The 22,869-nt window shown below is 35.4% G+C and overlaps 1 protein-coding gene across 2 annotated transcripts in view; it reads left to right on the top strand.

Annotated features, from left to right (window-relative positions):
• LOC150104800 (kelch-like protein 8) overlaps window positions 1–22,869 on the top strand; it is a 235,894-nt gene that overhangs the window by 5,866 nt on the left and 207,159 nt on the right. The window contains exon 1 of one of the 2 annotated variants that reach the window (XM_090395978.1): window positions 20,659–20,678. The exons of the other annotated variant lie outside the window; for it this stretch is intronic. The gene's annotated coding sequence lies outside the window, so the exon portion shown is untranslated. Of the gene's footprint in view, window positions 1–20,658; window positions 20,679–22,869 lie in introns of those variants that run through there. 2 annotated transcript variants of the gene reach the window in all.

A 22,869-nucleotide genomic window follows, 5' to 3' on the forward strand; every position in this document is an offset into this window, starting at 1 on the left:
TGAAGGAGGAAAACCTTCAATAATAAAAATCAATAAACAACAAGGAATTGGTTGAAATGTGCATAACACATGTTTACTTCAAATCTGACAAAACAGCAAAGGAAGGTGGAAGCAATAAAACCATATTGTTGTTCACTTCACCCCTCTTTTATTACAGTACTCGGAATGAACACTCTGCCGCTACTTTTTTTTTTTAAGTATCCATTTTATTTCAATAATTTTTACTTATTCAATTTTAATTTGTTTTCTTTGGATAATCAAAAAATATATATTTATTTATTTAATTGAAGTCTGCCTGCGGACCACCTGTCCCATCGTCGCGGACCACAGGTTGAGAAACACTGCTCTAGACCAGTGTTTCTCAACCTTTTTTGGATCATGCCCCACCTCAATGTCTCAAAGATTTTGATGCCCCCCCCCCTCTAGCATAATAGTCAGCCAAATTCTGAAAAAGTATAATATAAATATGTATAAATATGTACATGTACATTTTCTAATTGTCCCCCCCAAAATATTCAAATTGTCCCCCTGTGGGGCGTAGGTCTCACGTTGAGAAACACTGCTCTAGACATTCATTCATTGCTCATCTGTAATTCTCTGGTTTCATTTACGACAACAAAAGAACAAAATAAATACGATATTTATTTATTTAGTTACCAATATTTAGCCGGTTTTTATACCTAGTATCTATCTTCAGAGAATAAATAGTTGACCGCACTGTACAAATATGTCAATCAGTTATTAGTGGGGTTGTTTTTAAAAATTCAAGTCCTAATTTGGCGCCATCTGTTGTTGGCTAAAAAGAAGTTTACATTTATTAATTTGATCTTAAAATGACGAGACAGTCATTTTAAGATCCCCCACATTTTTGGTTTGTGGGTTCAGTGACTGTCTCAGAACTGCTGCTGATTCCAAAAATAGTCTCTCCCTCTGGTAATGACTTCTGTGTGGGTTTTCTTCCATTTAATCCTGTGTAGGGGATTGCCATAACGATGGTGGCGAAGGGGATTGTCAAACTTGCCATAACGATGGTGGCGAAGGTATTTCTTATGTTCTCCGAGATAGATGTTAACAGATCTTCCAGTCTGTTCATAGTTAGCCCTTTCACTTTCAAGTGCAAAACACTTCGTACACTCACAGATGTGATAAAGAGTGCAGTTAGTCCTTAGGTTAGGACCAGAATGGGAACTTTTAGTTTGATATATAATTTGAATGTGGTGTGGTCCTTATATTTATTAAGTACCTGGATATCTTTTCAGATGTGTCTTGGATATAGGTGCTGGTAAGGTATAGTACTTCATAAATATAAGCTTCATATCGCATTCAAACTACGAAGTGCACTTGAGTAGAATGACCAGCTATTTGTGTTCTGAAGATTCTGGTATAAAACCAGCTAACTATTGGCAGCTAAATAATAAATAAACGTCGCATCTATTCCCTCCCCTCCTTTTGTGTTGTTTTAAACCGCAAAATTACAGATAAACAACTGCCAACATCTAAGCTTAACTACACTTTTGAGATGAATTGTTTAATGTCTTTAATATGTATGATTTCCTCCTATGTTTTTCTAAACTTAACAATAACTAGAGCAACATTGCTCAACATCCATTTATAGTTGAACTGCTAATTCACCAAACAGGCTTCTCTCTTATATTCCATTCCATTTCTTCTGTTCTGTGTAGTAGTAGCCTTCCCTATGAAGTATTCTTTGAAGAACAACCCCTGCTTTTCAAATTAATATCAATAGATTACTTATTTTTGATTCCTGTCCACACTTGACTCGATTTTCTATTGGTTTTGCAGCATCTGGTATGTGGAAGTGATATAAAAAATGGAGATTAATGGTTATGTTACTGGTCTGTTTATTGTATTCAAAAGAATGCCAGTCCTTTGATCTACTCGTATAATGTTTTCCCTAAATCCTTTTTAGCTTTTCAATATTCCAACTTGAGTGACTTGATCCTTTCTACAACTTTTTTGTATTTCAGTGTACTTTTCTTTAGTACAAAGTTATGATTACTATTCTGCCCCTGGATAACTGTTGCGTTCTTTTTACTTGGTATGTATCGCGTAGTATCCTTTATTTTCTGACATTTTTTGTGTATCTTCTTCTATTTTTGTTCTTGGAATAGTGTGTTTGCTGATACCAAATCATGATGCATGCAAAACAGAATGCTTAACAGAACAAAATGTTTTTCGTGAATATTTTAATTTTAATAGCGCCCCCAAAAGCGAATATTTGATGTAATCGGCACTCTGTCATGAAATTCCGAGTATCCAATGGAAATCTACCATTCAACAAATCTGCACACAATGTAAATTGCCAATGTCTATAAAGAACACGAATTGCATCACTTCATTCCAGTTTTATTGCTTGTTTAGTGGATTTGCCACATCTTTGGTATCTTCTGAATAGCAATCCGTCATAGTTTAGATGATGAAGACAGTGAGTGCCCTTACAAGACGAGCTGGCCAAGATTCCCGGAGCGCTTCGTCAATCAGAACAGACCGCCACTGGTTCTAACAGCAAGAGACAGAAACCTAACTTCTCTTGTGGTTTATTGTGGCCTAACGTGAAAACATTTCTAACCGGGCTGTGTTCAGAAGAACAAGCCTCAATTCAAGTGGAATTTATGCTTTCCCATTCTTTCACCAGAGCAAACTTTAGCTCACCAATGGACCAAGGTAGTGGCTATCGGAGTGCAATGCAATGCCCAAGGACTTACCACACATGTTCGGTTAATCGGATTTAAATCTGGAAATCGGTGGACCACGGCAGTCATTGGGTATATTCAGTGAGTTAACCACAAACAACCGCAGAATTCGTCGAAACTGGTGCCATGAACATGTGATTTGGAGCCCTGACTAATGGGAGGTACAGTGCTGTTCTCTGATGGATCCCTTTTTTAATCTTACAATCGAATTCTAGGCGTTGTTTGACTAGAGAGAATGAGAGATGCCGGACCATCCCTCCTGCATCAGAGGAAGGGAGACTTACGGTGGAGGCAGTATTCTCGCATGGAGAAGAATATTGATCATCGACTTCATCCCTTTTCATGTTTTTGATGTGGATACCACAAGTACGCAGTGATACTGAGAATACATCCTCGAATCTTATATGCTATTTTGTAGGGGGGGGGTGCGGTTGGTCCAGATTTTCTTTTCGTGCATGATGACAGTATCACTGCCATTAGAGTTCAAGTGATGGATGAGTAGTATCTTGAAACTGAATATATCCTATGACTGCCGTGATCCACCGATTTCTAGATTTAAATCCGATTAATCGAACATGTGTCGTAAGTCCTTGGGCATTGCATTGCACTCCGATAGTCACTGCCTTGGTCCATTGGTGAGCTAAAGTCTGCTCTGGTGAAAGAATGGGATTTGTTTCCACAGAATCTTATAGATACCCATGTATCGAGCATGGTCCAACGCTACCAGAACTATTTAGCCGTTACAGTGGGAGGGGGATCTTATACGTTACTCATGTTTTTTATGTTACTCATCCCATGTTATGTAACCATATTTTCGAGCAGCATATTGTGTTGGCGTCTTGGTAATTTTTTTGGTAATTCTGATACACCCTTATTATAATGTCCCTTATACCTGTCCGACGTTTCCCGCTGTATTCTCATTTCATTGTTATTCTGTTGTGCACCACCATATTAAATTTTGTCGTGCTTCATCACAAAGTAACTGTATAAGTTACACGTTTTCTAAGTTGTGTTAATTTTGTCGATCAGTATTATTAGATTTTTATTTGTTTCCCACTGCTTCATTATTTCTTCGATACTTTCTCATATTTCCTTAGTGCTATCGTCATCATAATCTAAGGCAGACAGGTATATCTGCAGAGCCTCCTTAGCTCAGTCAGAACCCAAAGTGTATCGATGATATCCTTTAGGTTCAGATCCTGTTGAAAAATAGAAGAAACTTTAGGGGTTTTTTCATCTAATGGTGAGTTAACCGGTCTCATATGGGGGTGATATGGTTTTATTTCAAGGTTTTTCATCTCGCAAAATAAGCAAATCAGCATGATGCGAGCGCACGCACGCACGCACGCACACACACACACACACACACACACACACACATAAAATTTGCAGACATAATACACTGACCTTATAGCCTTGGGCTAGTTTTTTAGATATCCTTCAAACCTTTCCATGATAAAGTTAGTCGTTTTATGAATTATTGTTTTCGCATGTTTCATTTCAGTCCTTCATTACTCCTCTAACATTTCCTGAGTAAAGTATCCTAAATCTCATAGTCCAAGTAGCAGTTTTCTTGCAAGGATTTCGCTGGTTAACATGAAGCTTCCTCTTCCTCTTCTTCTTTTCATCCTCTTCTGAACAACTCTTCTAAGAAGAAAAAAAAAACTCAGTTTTTGCTGCTTTTGTCTATTTGTAGTTTGTGGCATTTCTTGCTGCTTCCTTCTTGGCGCTCTAGCTAATATTTCCTTGAGAACATTTTCCACCCAGTGAAGGTAACCTAGTGATATTCCGTTGCCTTCCCAAATGCAGTATTCTAGCCATCTTGATGGTTTCCATCTTTTCCAAGGAAATCAACTACATAGCCATTCCAGTATTCCAATTTCAGATAATACTTCAGGTTATTTAGGCTAATATTGAATTTTGCTACCTTTCCTTCAGGCCATACCTTTTTGATGGTGGCATGGGATGATTCTCTATGTCATAGTTCTGTCATTGGATTTTACATGTGCTTTTTTTTTTTATGCGGATAATAATTCCACGATTTTTTCTAGCACATCCTGTTGGCATTGTCGCATTTGATCCGCAAAGTGCTTAGTGTCAGCGGCACACTTTTCTCTGCATTTTTTTACTATTATTATTTTATTTATTTATTTATATTATTATTATAATTTTTTTTTTAATTTTTTACTGTACCTTCCTCTGGAGGTCATTTCACTAGCCACCACATGAGCACGCGCTCAGTAGTGGTCAGCTTTGCTGTAGTTAACCGGGTAAACACAGCTTTGTGGCATTCTTCCAGTTACTTTTTTTGCTCTTTTCTGTTTTACGTATATTTTATCCTTTAGCTTTGAAATTAGTCACTATACCAGAACACTAGTGTGAAACGCTCCTTTTTATAGTATGTCTGTCATTAGTTGTCTGTAAGACATTCATTATCTATTTATTTATTTAGCGTATGATAATAGAATGACCGTGAGGCTTATACGAGCAGGTACGACAATATCTTATGAAACCAATATTCATTATCACACTGACTGAAGTAAGGACCGTTCCTGGTATGTATTGGAGACTTAATTTTATTTTGACCATTAAAGTTCTCTAATTATGAAAAAAGAAAGAAAGAGATCAAGAAAATAAATATTGTAATAATTGAAAATTATTTTGCCAATAAAAACGGAATATGAAGGGAAAAAAATCGTTCATCAATCAGTTTCGAAACCCATATTATTTCAGTAATGAGCGGTACTATATTACAGCATACAAATTTGATGGAATACAAGTTAGGAATACATTTTTATATATTTGTTTATATACGGGACATTTTTATTATATTAATCAGAGTTGAATTTTTATTGATTATATTTCTATTGTTTTCGTGAATTAACATTTGGTTGACATATTTGTGTTAACCGTGTGTAAAAATTGGAAAAAATTCAACGAGTGTATCCAAATGTTTAGCGTGTTGATGACACGTCGACTTGCTTAGCTTATAATTTGATTTTGTCACTACATGTGGGGGTCCACTGAAACCAAAATTTGAAGCTAAAAATTCGACAATTTTTAACAGTGATACTAAATACCACATTTCATCAAATTCCATCCAGCCAGAGCAAACTGTTGTTTCCGCACGTTTTTATCTCTTGATGCTTCTACAAATGGTTCGATTGCAATAAAAATTGCGGTGGCGCGACACATTTCTGCAAGGAATGAGGATACTGAAATTCAGTATCCGTCAAAATCACGTAAGCACCAAGAGTCAAAATCTGTAATTACCTATGCGAAATGCGCTTAATGACTTATCTTCGCTTATGTACCCATACATTATGGGCATTTTTTCCTTTCAATAGAACCGAAAATATTTGACTCAGTTCCACAAAGGTGAAGAATTCGCGGTATCATTCATGTATTACAGCTAAATTTAGAGTACTTTGTGGTTATGTATGTAGCGTAGTCATCTATTGTCATCTGTATCTCATGTATTAAAACACAACTCCCATTTCTTCAATACTTGATGAGATATCACTTATGTTTTAGATGAACCAGAGGAAAAAGTCAAGAAATAACGGGTTGAAATTTGTCAGCCGAAGCGACTTGAAGCGGTGTCTGCAGCATTTTACTCCCCCCTCTCCCCTCCTTTATAATTTATCTCTGATCCGTTTGTAATGAAATTCTCAAGGAAGGACCCATAACTATATTTAAAATCTGGTGTCGTAATTGTTTGACCGCTGTGATTTATGAAGGTGGCTGCTGAAGAAGCGATCCCCCCCCCCCCTCTCTCTCTCTCGCTCTCCAGTGTTTTCTCCTTTCGTTTTAAACTGATTGGACTGAATTTTTCAGAATACTTTATTATAATTGACGACATGGTTGGCCTAAGGTATCTGGTCTTCAACCAATAGGTTGCGTTTGAATCCCGCCGTGGGCATGTTTGTGATTGCCGTTAGGTGGTAGATGAATTTCGTCACTCAGTGTGTGGCTACCTCCCTGCTTATTAGAGACCTGAAGTGGTTTGAAAATCCATGTTTGGCCTCTAGCGCAGGGTTTCCAGACCAGATAAAAAAATGAATAAGAAATACAAAAATTCATAAAGAGTAGAAAAAAAAATCCTGAACACACCTATGGTACAATGCACCGTAGGTTTACAACACTTTCGCGGGTGGGAGTCACATAAAAAATATCACTATATTCATTTTTTTTTTTTTTTTGTCTTTCCTTGAATGCGTTGAACGATACAACTTGTCGAGGTTACTGGGAGGAGAAGGAAATGGAAAAGAAAAACTGACAATTTTTGGCCTTGTTTCGCTATTTTCGAAATGTTCTTTCATTGATTGAATTTATCAAATTCGGAAAACTTGCCCTGTTGAATGTGTGCCGAATTAATGGTGGAAGACCGATTATATTCAACTTAGAAGAGTGTCAGTAGATCAAATTTTAAAGCACTAATATTTTATGTGACAGTCCGATCGTAACACTTTGAATTTTATATTTTTCCTAATTGTGCCACTATAAATGGTCTGAATAGCGATGTAACAAATATGAATGGAGATTTTCATGATCAACTTTCATTAAATTCTGTCCATCCTTAGTGGGGTTTTGCTTTATATCAATTAAACCAAATTTCAGATCGGTGTACAAATTTTAGTAAAAGTGTCGAGCCTGAGAACTGAAAAATAATTTCGTAAGTACGCAACGAATGTAATATGGATTTTGCGAAATACATTTCAAGTTAGATAACCATTTTAAATTTTTTCCCCTCCAAAATACAGTGTTTTATTTATTTATTTTGTGTGATTTTTTTTTTTTTTTTCATATTAGGACCCATACACAATAGGTCGGTTAGTACCGGAGCTTCAAACCTTTCTTTTAATCTCAAATGTTTCTTTCAGCTTGCTGTTAATGTACATAAATAAAATAGATTATGTACATTGAAAAGTTTTTAGATGAAAAGAGTAAAGTAAAACAAATACCATGAATTTTTATTTATTTATTTATTTTTCCCGAATTACGTGCAAAACAAGAAAATTTCATCGGAACGCGCTCGTGGCATATTCGGTTAATGCAAGAACGTTTTTCCCTTTCTTTCCTACTCATGCGTCACTAATCCGCTATAGATTCTACAACCTTTATTTATTTATTTATTTATTTATATAAATCCCACCCACAAAAGCTTTTAAGCCTATAGTACATTAGTATTAATGCTGTGAATAATCACATGATGCGGAAACTCGTGCAGAGACCAAACCTGGACAAAATTTTGGTCATCACTTCAGTACAGATGTATGATGTCTAACACTTGCTGATGAAATTCATTCACTACCTGAACACATCGCAAACATCTGTGTCCACTTTGAAATGGAGACTTGAACCGGCAACTTCTTAATTAGAGAGAGTATATACGAACCACGCACCCAACCAGGTCGGCAATGTAGGAAAATGTGTGTAGACAAAAATGCCTCTAACTGAATCATAATAAGAAGAAGAATTTATGTCTTTCAGAATTCGAGGAAATGTAGAGCCCATATCTTTGAGTGGCCACCATTGGCCAGGAGAAGTATAAGTGGCTCCGCAGTTCAAATCCTTGTCATTTTATATAAGTTCTTGTTTATTTTTTTAAGTAACTCAGAATGTGCATATGCTGAATTAAAATCTCGATCCGAAACTGGTGTTTCTAGAATAAAAAAAAGTAGTATAGGCCTTTCCCAGTCCACTTTTCGGAAATTTCGATTTTTTTTTTTTCTGGCATTAATTCACCATTATTTCTTTACACAGCTGAAGTTCTGATCTTAATTCAGCTTAACACTACTAAATAAATCAATACATAAAAATGCCTCCAAAGTGATGAATACTCGGACTCGACAGATTTCTTGCATTCCATCCCCCTTTCAAAGTTAAAAAAAGTGTACTGCTGTTCTCTCAGAGCAGAAAATTCGATGAATAAAATATAAATAATATGACTAAAATTTTATGTCCGACGCTCTTTAAAAATTCTGGGAAGCAGTGACTTTCCATAAAATTCTGGATATGCTCTTTATAATTTAGCAACTTTGTTAAAAGGTGAGAGAGAACTGTGAACGACTGAAATATATCTTGGTACTAGAAATAATGTAATTAGATATTTTTTTGTGCGCGTTGTTGTTATTATATGGTCTAATTTCAGCGCATGCAGAAAATGTTAGCAGAGCGCATTCACATCAATTATTGGGATGACAGAGCAATTAATTTTTGTTAATGTGTGGTAATTACGCAGACCTTTATTCTTGTGGACTCTAATGTAAGGTTGGGACTATTTTCATTTGCTTTGCTATTAAGCAAATTAATATCCGTGAAAGGAAATGAGAGCATGAAACTTTTTTTTTTCATTTTTCTGGCATGAAATTTGAACAACTAGCAACTATGCACTAATTGTCGGAATCCTTATAAAAATAGAGATGAAATGTGCTCTCTCCCCCCCCCCCCCACACACACACAGAGAGAGAGAGAGAGAGAGAGTGTGTGTTATGTAGCTTACATAAATTAGAATTTGTAAATCTTTACGTCTCTTTCTCTCTCTCTCTCTTGAGCTTACATTTGCTAAACAAGCAAATGTAACAGTTTTTTTTTTTTCACAATATATGTCCCAGGGTTTAATATACCTTGGGACATATATTTAAATAGTACAGTACAAAATACCCTGGTTGTGTTATGCACGAACAAGTAAAACTGTGACTCGTTTTATAGCTTAGTACATGGCTTCATAAGACACGTGTATTATAGTTACGTTGCAGTTATTCTCAGACTTCATGTTTTATGGATGATGAAGAACAAACTAAAAATAATATATTACAATGCAATACGTAAACTATCAGAGATCATAAGACAAAATATCTGTATATATATATAAATACTTAAATTTAAAATATAATAATAATATATATATACAATATAACTGTGTATATATATATATATATATATATATATATATATATATATATTAAATAAGTAAATAAGCTTTACCCACCTTTACAATGAGTTGCCCTGGTGTTGCACCACCTTTAGACTTGAACTACGTTCAGGCGCAAACTTAACTGTTTGCTTACTTGGGATTAGGAGTAAAATAACCAAGTTTATAAAATTTCTTGGTAACCCTAATATATATATATATATATATATATATATATATATATATATATATATATATATATATATATATATATAACTGTGTATATAAATACCTAAATTGGATTACGCCAGAACAAGTAAGGCTGTGTATCATTTTATAGCTTAGTACATGTCTTCATACGACACGTGCTCAACTACCTTTGCCAGTTCAGGAAAATGTTCGGCTGAAATTACAGGTTTGGAAAGAAGAGTTCTGAAAAAATCTTCTTCCTAAATACTTCAATATTCTGCTATATTTCATATACTGATTTAGTTTTTGCCTTGACACAAACATTTCGCTGGTTTTGTTATGACATTAAGTCATATGAAAATGCTGCATTTCTGCAGAAATCATATTTAGAAAATTAACAAGGTTTATTTTGCTCCCTGTCACAATTTGTAATTTGTTTTCGTAGTGCTAAAACATTTTATAGAACTTTTCCTTGTGACAACCAGCGTACTTTATAGTGATAAGGAAGATCCACACAATGTTTCTTCATCAGTTTGAAACTCATTGCAAAACTGGCAATGCCTTGAAGCATCTACTCGAATATAGTTAACAATATCAATAGCTTTCTTTAATGTATCTTTTAAAAGAGTAGATTTGGTGCAAAGGTTCTGTTGAGGCAATATAATCTATGCATTTCCCCCTCTTCATTTTCAGTCTTAATTCGTTTATCATTATATAGATCCTATTCTGATTTCACGATGTCTGCGGTTAATTGATTAATTAACTTTATGTGAGTAATTAGCTCTCAGCACTCGAACCTAGTGTAAGAAGTGCTACTTCAATCGATTAACTATTTCAAAGTGAGCAGTTGAATCTTCCAGTCTAACTTTTGACAATATTCAAATCTCTAGTTGCGATTTCTCTTAACTTGAACCTCTAATCTTTCTTGCATAAACACATCAAGTATTATCTCTTCAGCATCCAAGAAATTAGTTCTTTTTCTTTTGTTCCCAGTGTTAATCCATTTCTGAATCCACAAAACAAAACAAACTAGACAGAAGAATATAGAATACATTAACAGGCATAATAGGGCTTCAAAATCTTATTTTATTTGTCCGTAATTCAAAATAAGCCAAGCCGACTCTTGAATAACTTTTAGCTCTATACAACTCACAGATATATCCAATCTTAAACAGTACTCTCTTCGGCGTTGAATTCAGAATTTTGGCACTCTTAGGAGAGTTAGGTTGAGTGACCTCTCACTGATTCACTGTCTAAAGACGTATAGATGTTCAGTTTCGACTGCTTGTATTTACTACAGACATTTTTATACTCGCTGCTCATCAGAATTATCATTAGTAATCTATCCTCTGCTGTACTCTAAATCTCTTGAGGCACAGTTAGTTACTATCTTTCAGCTCCAAACTCAGAAAAATGTTTATTCTTGTTTGCTTATTCTCTCTACTACTGTTCTTTGTAACACTTTGAGTTTGTTGTGTTTCCTATAGAGTACAAGCTGCGAAGGTCTTCAAATCGAGCTGACGAATAGAAACGTAAGCCATTATTAGATGAATAAATCTCACTATGGATTATACGTGCGTAATTTTAGTATTAAGTATCGAATTTTTGTCCAAGTATCAAGGGCATTTTCAGTATGACTTTCAAATTAAACATGTATCATAGAACAGAAACTGGAAGACTCAACAATGAAACACTAGTTTTAGAAATTGTTTTAGTTTTTTTAAAAAAATTAATCGTATCTTGTTTAAAGTTGTATAGTGTTGGACCTTAACGTATTTTAGAAGACCGTGCCACTCTGTATCATGTACGTGTAGCTCACGCGATTTCATTGTTGAGTCTTCCCGTTTCTGTTAAACTTGTTTAATTTGCAAGTCATACTGAAGATGCGCTTAACACTTAGGAGAAAATTCTGTGCGTAATAATAAAAATATTAAGTAAGTATAATCCTTAGAGATTTTTATTCATCTTCATATCTAGTGTTAGCAAACTATTTTTCTCAACTCTTCGCTCACCTCCTCTCTTTCCGATACTGGTGTACTGTAAGTTGACCAACATCTCGTATGGGATTACCATAGAAAAATAGAGACGGGTGTATATTTGCTAATTCCAAGTAACAAGGTAAATGGTGAAATCGAAAGATTCCTATTCCAATATTTGTGAGATATTTCTCCCCATCTTTGTGGAGCGTTAGTCACAGAGCTCACTCAGGATTTAATCTTGGGGGGGGGGGGGGGGGGTTAAGTAGACTTTGAGAATACACACTACGCATCGCATACCACCTATGACCGAGCATCTGCAATGATCGTTAATTCATAAGTAGTATAAAAATAGAAGACACAGCACAATATAAATAAAAAAAAAATGAATTTTAATTAGGAAAAGATTTTTGGAAAATTTTCTAGTGTTTTTTTTTTTTCCTTTTTTTTTGGGGGGGGTGGAAGCCCCTTTCCCCCCTGGGTGAGCCATTGGTTAGTCATATTCTTGAGCGCATGATTGCTTTTAATATTGTAAACATTTTATAGGCCACACATTATTAACTGGAATATAAAAAAAATAAAACTCTCACAACGAACAAATCAGAGTAACTACGTTGTTGAAGAAACAGTATCGCTTATGAAATAAATATACACCGTTGTCCAAAAGCTAATGGCGAACTACGTTTTAACCTGTATATGAAAATTTTTTCATGACTACAGCCAAATGTGGACATAAATTTATTGCCAGTATACTAATAAATTATATTACACAGAAATGTCAGTGTAAATTTCGTACAAATTAAACTGCAGTACATTTTTGGGAAAAAGTACAAATTTCCTGAGGACGTAGTTATGGAATTAATATACAATTATGGAAAACTATGCGGAGAGACATTTCAGTATGGAATATGTCCATCCCGAACTGCGATTCAGCTCTCACAACGTTGTACCATGTTTACCACCAAGTGATTCAGTTCTTGAGGCAAACTGGCCCACTCCTTTTTCAGAGCAAGGATAAGGCGTTTTTGTTTTTCTGGAAGGGGGGGGGGATTTTTCGAGAGCAATGCCTCTCACTATTACGTTCCAAACATGTTCTATGGGATATATCGTTCACCAGTTATAGTTTAGCCAAATATCGCTAAAATGACTCTCATCTGTAAAGAGTATAGCTCGTTGGTATCTTCCCAATTTTTATAGATACACCACTGAAGATGTGATCTACGATGAGCTGTGGATAAACGGACGCAGACTGCAGGCCTTCGGGTGTGCTTACTTGTTACACACGTCTTGCCATAGTTTTATCGAGATAACCGCGTACCAGTGCTTGCATGGAGCCGACTTTCAATCTGACCTGTCGTGGTGCGTCGATTATGTTTTGCTGTTATAACCAAAAATCTGTCTTCATACTCCGTGATAGAGTGAGGACAATCTCTTAGCAAACGTCTGGAACACAATTTCATTGGTTGAAACGCTTCCCAGAACCTGGATACAACGCTACGTTAGATTCCAAACTCTCTGGCAATATCAGTAATTCTGTTGCCTTCTTCAAGTTTTCCAATAATTCTTCCCGTATAAAATCATCTAGTGATGTGTTCGGGACATTTCAAGACATCTAAGTTTTTAACTTTATTACTTAACGAAAAGAACTTCCTTCAAACACAATACGCTTAGCCCAGCCTTTTGCCTTTATTCTGTTGAGCGCTACCACTGACTCCTTTGCGCGTGATTCAAATATTTGAATGTGCCCGCTTTCTACGCGAAATCGTTAGTTATACAAATTGCCACAAGTTGATTTCTGAATTTGCAGTTGTAATCTTCAGAAATAGTATCAGTGTAGAATAAGCTGCTTGGCAGAACTTATACTATTTCTGCGTGTAGATGCTCCCTCTGTAAGTCTACCTTGTGGTAAACACTAAGGGATACGAAAAACATATGTAGTACCCTACTTGCGTTAGTGACCCAACCAAAAGTAGTTCACATTCCCCCCAGTGTAGAATCCATAGCCTAGGCATAGTGGGAAAGGAAGAAAAAAAGTGGTACGTTTGGTACGTGCTTTGGGCTTGAAAGACTGGGTCGGAACTATTTAGGACAGTAGGCAACATTTATAAGATTTCCCTGGAGAAACAGACGACAGAATTTCTCACCCTTCCCTGCCCCACCTAAAAATACTGAAGAATACTGTATACGCAGTGCTGACCTGGTTAACCCAGCGGTTATCGCATCTGCTCCCGACCAACAGGCCGCGGGTTCAAATCCCGCCGTGGGCATGGATGTTTGTGGTCGTCTAAAGTGGAAGATGAATTTCATCGCCAGGTGTAAAACCACTTACTTGCTTATTGGAGGGTTTATTGAAGTAGCTTGAAAGAGATCGATGTTCAGTCTCTAGAGCAGGGTTTCAGGACTATGTAAAAAAATACAAAAATACAGTACGTATATATAAAAAAATTCATTACAATGGAAAAATCCTTAGCCCACGTACACGATACAAAATGTACTATAGGTTTGCAAATAATTTTTCGTGGATGGGAGCAACATAAAAAAAAAAAATTAACAGACTACAGTCACCTCATTGTCTTAACTTCTTCAACCTTATTTGAACAACATTCAAACGTTAGTGTAGTGAACATTTTAATATCGGCTGATGTCGCTGACATTCCCTTGTGCACTTATTAAATAACTCTGTAGTTATTTAATAATGGCAGTTGACACTTCACTGAAATGAGCACTTCCCTTGAAAAGTGCAGCATTAGGTTTGCTCATTCATATAAAGCGTGAGAATATTCTAACTCTTATTCGGGTAAGCCATTCGACCTCGAATCAGTCCTAATCACTATCTTCAGATCTCAGGAAGGCTGGGAATTAGTTTCCAGAAAGAACAAGACAAAAAAAAAATTGTATTTGTAATTTCCAACCATTCCCAAGCAAACATGTGCGAGTCGGAAAAAAAAAAAAGTTCGTTTCCTTGAGAAAAGTTGAGCTTACAATATCCAAACGAAATGACTTCAGAACCTGCCATACGACTTCCAGTGAATGAGAACTAAACTGACTAAACCCTGTCGTTTATTGTATCTGCATATGAAACTAAAACTCCAGTGTTGAAATAAGTTACTCGATAACAAGCATATAAAATGAAAGCGTTTTCCACGCTATCGTGTGTGAGTATTATGCGATCCCTTCACGAAAAGGTGAAAATCTATCGTAGATTGTCATGGTGGGCGGAATAAAGATTACCATAATTTTCGCCTTATAAGACGCGCTTTTTTTGTACCTAAAATTTATCTGAAAATTAGGATGCGTCCTATAAGTCTTATACACCGATGTGTTTTTTATGTATGCGCAGTTACGGTGCGTCATCGCTTGTCGGTAATACCTGATCAGTTTGAATAGTTGCACGGTCGTTAACGGTCACGTTTAAGCGTAGTGTAATTGAGTAACAAAAAGGAATTTTAATAGGGCAACATAGTGGTACATTGGGCCTCCGCGTACAGAAAAAATAGTGCGAACTTGGAGGAAACAAGAGCAGCAATTAAAAGAAGCAAATTCTAAAAAAACACAATCTCTGCAGAAAACCGTCAAAATACCAGAAATTGAAAATAATTAAACACTTGGATAATGGATCAAAGAAAATAGGGTTGCTGCTTATCTACAAAAATGATTATTCCACGAGAAAAATTATTGGCAACAGAAAGAAATAACATCGATTTCACAGGGTCTCCATCATGGTACTTTTAGATTTACGAAGAAAAATGATTTGTGCATTATTATATGTTAGATTTTTAATGATTTTATTCTTTTTTAAGAATAATTGTTTTTTTATCTAATAAACAGATAATACATGTGTTAAAATTTTAAATAAAAAATGAATATTTACATGAAAAATTTGATGCATAATTCGTGCGGCTTATACTGCAAAGAATTTTTTTTTTTCCAAAAATTGGACATGAAAAATGTGATGCGTCCAATACAAGTGCGTCTTATAAGGCGAAAATTACGGTAAATAATCCGAAAACTCTGCTCTAATGACTAACATGGAACTTTTTTTCCCCAAGCCACTTCAGGTCTACATTAAGCAAGGTGGATCGCACACCGTATAGTGAAATTCACCTGCCAGCTAAAGGCATTCACAAACATCCATTCGAATCCATGACCTATTGAATAGAGAGTAGAAGAGCTATCCACTTGGCGAACGAAGCCGGCAAAAAATGAGATTTGTGAATTCAGTTTTTTTTATTTTTTTTTTATCTTGCTGAATCCCATCCGTGAAAGGTTGTAAACCTATAGTACATTATCAGTGTGTGTGTGTGTGTGTGTGTGTGTGTGTGTGTGTGTGTGTGTGTGTGTGAATAGGTGTCAGATAATCGGAAACAATGCACTAACGACCAAATTGGAACTTCTTTCAAGCCACTTTATGCTTCCAGCTCAGTGTTAGAGAGACTACTACCTATTCATCTGCTAACTAAAATTTTTCCACTGGTTTTATTCCTTTATTAAATTTATATAAACCAAAATTTTTAGAAAAACTTTAATCATCATGATAATAATTATTATTAATGTGACAAAATTTTCATTTTAAATATTGTTCATTACAATTAATGATGTGTTTTCTAAAAAAATGATTGATTTCCTTTGTAGTTCTGGATGTATGAGTGTTTTTCAGTCATTACTTAAATAATGGTTTTGCATACCACCAATATGTCATCTTTTTGAGATGCGGGGTTAAAAAAAACAAACAAACAGAATTTCAGGCATTAAAAAAAAAAAAAACCCTTTGTGCCCCTACCAGAGATGGGCCAATTGGAAACGAACCGAAGAAAATGCCTAGAAAAAGTTGCTCTAGTTGGTGAGAATCGAACTGCGAATGCTATGGAAACAAACGCCATGTTCACAGGACTACATAGCTCTACGAAAATCGATCGTAGAACCGAAACTATTACAGACAATAGTTTGATTATTATCTGTAAGAGAATTTAGAATCACGTGATGGTGGCAGTTACTTAGGAGCTAAAGAAGCTCTGTCAAAAATAAAAAGGATCAGAAGACTTTTTTTTATTATTATTAGGATTTGCACCAAATACGGTAGCTAGGTCAGTATCGATAGTGCTGCCCTTTGGTGATAAGACTGGGTTCGAATTCTGTCTAGAATGCAAAGAGCCTTTATAAGGATTTTTTTCATCGGAAGGTAAGTTAGCTGGTCTCATTCGAAGGCGGACTGTTTTTCCTCCTGTAAACTAGGGATTTTTTTTCCTGGCCAAAAAAAAAAAAAAACATACCGTTATAATACACCGCCTTCATTGTCTTAGTTGTTGATTTGGCCGTAATTCTAAAACAACTACAAGAATGGCAATCAAATACAAAAAAAAGTTTACTAATAACCACTGATCTTTGTACTCAATTTCAGCGAAACTGTTTCCGTTTACGCTAATGCCATATTAAAAAAAAAAAAAAAAAAAAAAAAAAATCACGAGAGAGTTCAGCGTAACATCTAAATTAAAGCAAGCTTTCACTCATGAATGATTTCCAAAAGTAGTTTTTCCATTACTCTCGTTAGTGTTACAAGTTCGTTATCTATAAAACTGCTGATGAATAAAGTCATAAGGTGATGAATAACAGTTGTATTATGTAATACATCAAATTGTAAACTATTGCTCATAGTTTAAATCCTGAAATTAAATGTATACCTGAATTTGACGAGATTGACAATGGAAAGGATGTGATTGTAATTGTGCAATCAAATAGAAAGCATCTCAACTCCAAATAAATTTTATCAGTGATAATACATAGTTCACTTTATGAAAGAAATAAGTTATATCTGCATAAAAGGAAAACTAGCCTTAGGATAAAGTGCAATTAACATGCAACACATTCGCCTCATATCTTTATGTGCTTTTGTGTAAGTCTAGCCAATACCAATATAGAACTATTTTTTTTTTCTTTCCTTTTCTATGTTTGACATTGGCCTAAATACATATCTTATTACCGATATAGGAAAAAGCATAGAGGTCCTGTTATAAGCTTATGAGCTTGCAATCTTTAATAAAGATTTTATTCTGTGAAAAAGGATACCGATATTGGGAGCCAGTTTACAACAAAAATGATGCTGAATTCGGATTACTCTCTCTCTCTCTAGTAAAGGACAAAAGGTATGCTTCAAAATGAGTTAAAATAAATAACTGGTTTTGAGGAAATAAAATTTAATCGAGAAGGTTATGAATAACTGGAGTTCGAAAAAGCCGTTATTGGATGTCTCCTGTTGGTTACTTGTAGCTCACGTTAGTCAAGGTGCACGTAGAATGGCAACAAATGAAAAAAATAAAAAAATAAAAAAAACCGAAGGGCGAAATTACCTTTCACCAACAAAACTACAAAGAATAACGGACGGAAAATCGATGCTTATTGACGAAAAGTACAACCTGTCGTGCGTACTGATTGGCAGATGCCATCATGGTTGATATCGCAGTATAACATACGGAATGGGCAGTGCAAGAACAGTATGCCTACGTGTCATCAGCAGCACGCCACTTTAGAGTAGTAGGGTTTGCAAAAAGGCGTGCTGTTCCTAGGAGTCCTGGGAACGTGCCATTGAGGCCCTTTGAAAAAGAATGTTTCTCCCCAAGACCAAGCCTTGCCATTCCATGCAGGAAAGATCTGTTTCTCAGTGATGAGGTGTCTTACCATAGTGTTGCGGAATATGGGTGCTATAAGGATCGTGTAAAGTGAAGTTGTCTTCCATGTGTGCTGCATATTGAAGTTTTTCTATCTTTGAAAATAGTCTGTGGGCATCTTGTCAAGTGGATAGCCTTTCGTCTTTTGATACCGGTTCTGAGTTCTAATCCCGATGTGGCATGGATGAGTGTAGTAGTCCTTAGGTTAGAGATGATTTTTATAACTTTGAAGTGGTTTGAAAAAAGTACCTATTTGCTTTTCTAAAACAGGTTTCCCAGATTATCTAAACCTTAGCCTACCGACACTACTAATGGGCTCATAAAAAATAATGAAGTAGTAAATATTATTTTAAAATGCTATATTAATAATACTGTAGTAACAGTTTAATAATTGAATAATTTTATTTTCGTATATCAATAATTCATTTTATTTCATAATTAAAATTATGAAATAAAATAAATTCTTGTAATTTCTACTAATTATTTATTTTAATATCCTTAGTTCATTATACGTTATTAAATCTGGCATTGTCGGTTGATTATTTTTTTTTTGAGAGAGAGACAAACTATAAATATGTTCGCGGGCTATACTTTCAATTTCTCTTCCTGCAGACTTGTGTTCATAGACTGCATAAAAGAAACACACACACACACACACACACACACACACACACACACACACACACACACACACACACACACACACACACACACACACACACACACACACACACACACACACACACACACACACGCGCACACGCTTGTGCGCGCGCGCGCGCACGTACGAGAAATATTTTTGAGATGTTGCAAAACGAGGGAAATTCTTACTCCCCCTCCTCCCCAAAGTAATAAAATGACAAATTACTAACGAAACGTTTGACAGATGTAAAGATGTCTAATCATTCTAAAGAATGATAAAACATTTATTTGACCTTCTGTATAATGACGTACTTATAATTAGCTGCTAAATATTAAAGCCATTAATTTTTTGTGTTAACCGTTTTTTATTAGTAATTGACATGCGTGCCATTAAGAAATCGTTATATAACATAATTTAGATTCTTCCTTTATTATGGGTGACTTCTTATTGTTGTATACATAACAAAATTACCTCTCTTTTCCACCCTATGTTTTTCATACATACATACATACAATTTACAGACATAATCACTAGCCTCATGAGCGGTTGCCTTGGCCTTAATTCCAAAACAACATTTCCCAAAGAGTGTTACATAATTTATGGACGAGTCTTTATTTCTGGATAGACATGAAATTCGGTCTCTTGAAATTTTTTATTGTCAAATATTTGACGTAATATTTGAAACTGTAGAATGTCTTTCATTTCAAGTGCTTTTATTTAAAATTATTTTATTTTCCTCTTAATGAACTTAATTTACCAAGTGCCCCTTAGCACAGAGTATTCAGAAGATGGAGGAGGAACAAGCTCTCTCTTCGCTTGGCAAAGACCCGAGTTCGATTCTCATCATGACGCGAAGAATGTTTATAAATACTTATTCAGCTAAAGGTGAATTAGCTGGTTTCATAAGGAGGTGGCAGGTTTTTTTCTTTCTTTCTATTAGAAACTCGGAGCTTTTCCTTCCGCAAACCGGCAAGTGAACATACACAGTTAAGAGATAAAGAGATTATAGCGCGTAATTGGTGGTGTGGTTGCAGACGGTGGTTTGTGTAGTGTGCAGAAGCCTTCTGCGATTTACCCTGGGACTCCGTGGAGGTGTCATACCATGAGAGTAATAAGAAATGGAAGATACAGAATTTGCAAAATAATGTTTTCAAAGCATTCTTTTCCATGTTTGTAGCACCATATCATTCATTGTGTAAAGCGAGAGTTTTAATCTCCATGCTTTTAAAAGGTTTGCATGACTTCCTTCAATCAAAATATAAGTCGTCTGTCAGAGACAGAACGAGAATGGAAAAATAAGCTTATCTCAGAGTTTCGGGTTTTATTTATTTTTAGACTTTTATTAAGCTATTACATCTCAAGGTTAAAATATATATCTGTGCAGTCTCCTTAAAAATTTCTGACTATTAAGTAAAATACAGATAGTAGTCTTATCGTCATACTCAACTGCTGATGTATTGCTTTAAGCTTGCTGATTTTTTAGATATAGATGGTGAAGCGATGCTAAATGTGCTTCTGATCTGTCTGTTTCAGATGAGCACAATCTTCTGTCGCCAGGAAAAATATTCCTTCATTAATGTAAGTAATCTATAGGAAAACAAATGTTAAAAATCTAATAAGTATTGCTCAGTCGCCTCACCTGCCTATAAAAAATAAAATAAAATAAATGAATGAAACCGCCATTATTTGCATCTTCCCCTGGTCTAATGTTTTAGAAACTTAAATGTAAAACACCACAGATATGACATGACCAGGTTAAAAAGCAATCTGTAGGTACTTCAATTAATAAACTGTTTTGTTGTTGCTTTTTAAGGGAGAGTTAATTGCAGGTTACTTGATAAGTATTTTAATTACTATATACATATGACTTTTCATTGAATCTGAGTTACCGAGCCTTCGTACCATACTCGGTAACGACGATACCCTTTAGTTGGAGAGAACTGGATTCGAATTCCGTCAAGAACAAACCGTTATAAGGGCTATTCAACTTTCGCTAAGTTAATCTCATACGGAGTGGAAAAGTTTCATTCCTGGGTTTTTCATCCCACAAACCGACCAGAAGAATACAATTAACAGACAATGCACTGGCCTCATAGCTTTGATTGCTTCGGCCGTGATTCAAAACAATCCATGACAAATTTGAGTTGCTTTTGGAAGATTTGAAGTACCTATAGTTGATTTATCTTCGAGCACCTTAGTAAAGCACATCTGCGTAGATAATTTAAGCGAAAAAAAAATGAGCATCTAGAAAAGCTCAAAATACACCTTCGCAGATTGAAAGCAAACTGGGAATGCTAATTCTCCTTCAGAAAACTCTCGTTTATTTTCCAATTATCCGGACACGCCTTTTATATATACTGTAGGTATATACACACTTATATATATCTACAGTATATAGATATATATACACTTATTTTATTGTTAAGCAGAAATTCTCCGAGCTCATTAAACGAAGCTAGATAGCGTCTCTCTCTCTCTCCCTCTCTCTCTCTCTCTTTTTTATTTTTTTAATTTTGTACATATGATATTTGAACAGATACGCGCTGTTTGATACGATCGACAAAGTTTATCATTAAAGTGTCAAATCATGCGAATGATTTCCTTGTGCATGACGGTTATTGCACATTTTCCTTTCATCATTTACTTTGTTTCTGCAGCATAAGTGAATAAAGATAGTTTATTTCATTTTATTTTAACTGGCCCATACTGCTACCTGTTCCTTGCTAATGACTTCGAAATAAAAACGAAACGTGTTGGCACTTTTCCAAGTCATCGCTTTGTGTTTTGATTCAACTGGATTCAGTTTCAGGAAATGGTTTCTAGTTTGGGAGATAATTTGTGAACAGGAAGAAATCGAAAAATCTAACGTTGATGGACCTTGACGTTGAACTTGTGAGTCATTACTGTCTTCTAATGGCGTTACTTATTTTGCAAACCAGTATCAGCACTTGTTCTCTTTGATTTTCTTTTCTTCTTTCGGTTCGTTGAATACTATGACATTATTATTTTTTTTACAGTCCCTAACTGCTGTATACAGAAACAACTGCATTTTCAACTTCTTAAAAGCTTAAATTAAAAAGAGAAGAAAGAAAATAGCAACTGCTTTTCTTTATATCTGGCACAGCATTCACAAGTGTGTGACCTTGCTTGTTTCTTCAAAATGCATGGAAAGATTTTTCTGCATTTCAAAGAGTGTGACCTTTCAGGTGCTGCGTTCTTTATATAACCATTTGTTTCAACAACCGGATCTACAAATCGAATTCTCTTCCTGTGTTGCTGGAAAAAAAAACAGGAAAGAAGTCATCATCATCATCAAATTCCTGCCATGTACCCTCAAGGGGTGTACAGGATATGACAGTACTACATGAAAAAATTACATCATTACTAACTTCCTATCTACAATTTTCCTCCAAATCAGTCTGTTACTTGTCAAGACTTCAACATTATCAGATCTTATATTTCTATCGTCTAAGGCACTTTGTACTGTATCAATCCACCTATATCTTGGTCTTCCCAGAGGAAGACCAAGATATAGGTGGATTGATACGTTTTCCTGCCAACCTGGCAGAGAACACTTGTTTTGCTAATCTTTCCTCTCCCATTCTACTTAAGTGACCATACCACCTTAGATTAGCTCTGCTAATGCATTCCTGGATGCTGACAATGTCAAGTTCTTTCCTAATATCCTCATTTTTAATATGATATTGCCATTGATGCTATCTGTTCACGCCTCTAATCTTTCTCAGGACTCTCATATCTGCGGTCTCTA

This window comes from Typopeltis vanoorti, chromosome 7 (assembly GCF_054136105.1).
Source record: "Typopeltis vanoorti isolate ZY-2024b chromosome 7, IOZ_Tvanoo_1.0, whole genome shotgun sequence".
Classification (NCBI taxonomy): Eukaryota; Metazoa; Arthropoda; class Arachnida; order Uropygi; family Thelyphonidae; genus Typopeltis; species Typopeltis vanoorti.